Genomic DNA, 1,047 nt, shown 5'->3' with positions numbered 1-1,047 from the left:
GCTCAGGCAGGGCCGTTGATACATAGCAGGGGGCCAGGTATATAATCAACAGGCCCACTTGTACCCCTTGTCCCCATTTCACAAGGAGGGACTCCACACCGTCTATCTGAGGTACAGTGGTCTCCCTCGGACATAGGCTCTCCCTTATAATGACCGCTACCCCACCGCCCCTACCCCGGGTCCTTGGCTGATGAAATACTCCAGCTTCCCTTTTTTTTAGATTGAAGGTTTTTTACTTTTTTTAACAAATACTTTTTACATTTACATTTTTAATTTACTTTTATCTCTCTTACTCATTAAGACTGCAAACTACTTCAAGAACTATCTTTTATTTGCTTATATCTAATGGAAAGAATCTTACCATTCTAAAGGTACAACCTTCTAACATTAGATATATCCTAAGAGATTGTAGGGTGTGGCTATCCTAAACTTCCTCTTCCCTCCCCCATTGAACTCTGCACTACACGGTCTCTTAGGTTCAGGTCAATACAAGAGTTTCTAGCACTGTTGTTTGATGCATTTCTCATTCCATGATTAGGTTGGCTTTTCCAATTTTTCCAACAGAGATAGAGATGCAACATTCATTTTACTCCTGCTACTGTTGATCAAAATTAAAACAGGGTAGAAGGAACTGGAGTGGAAAACCATATTAAATATATGCTCAGAGGCAGATGCTGCTGCTAAATATACCAAAGTGGGACGTTGTATGCACAATTCTGCATAATAAAGACTGGGCAAGGAAAATATTTTGATTTAGTACTTTTTTTCAAAGTGTCCCATTTGCATTTAGGTAGCAGTTGCCAATAATTCTCTTTCAGCTACCTTCCGATTATCTCTCCCAAATAAAAGACATACAAAAAAAGCCTTCACAAACCTAATAAAGGACACATAAAAAATCCCTTTTTTGCGGGTAACTGTAGGCCAAACAAGTGCAAAAGCCCAGCAAACCCTAATTCAGACCCAAATCTGTTGCCCAAACTATAATAAGCTTTCTTAAAACTATTATGGTTTTGTTTTAATTTTGCCCAAGGCAATTTTTCTGTAGGT

The sequence above is a fragment of the Protobothrops mucrosquamatus genome, unplaced genomic scaffold (genome assembly GCF_001527695.2).
Source record: "Protobothrops mucrosquamatus isolate PMUCROS unplaced genomic scaffold, P.Mucros_1.0 scaffold1041, whole genome shotgun sequence".
Lineage (NCBI taxonomy): Eukaryota > Metazoa > Chordata > Lepidosauria > Squamata > Viperidae > Protobothrops > Protobothrops mucrosquamatus.
Note: the sequence above shows the minus strand (reverse complement) of the source record.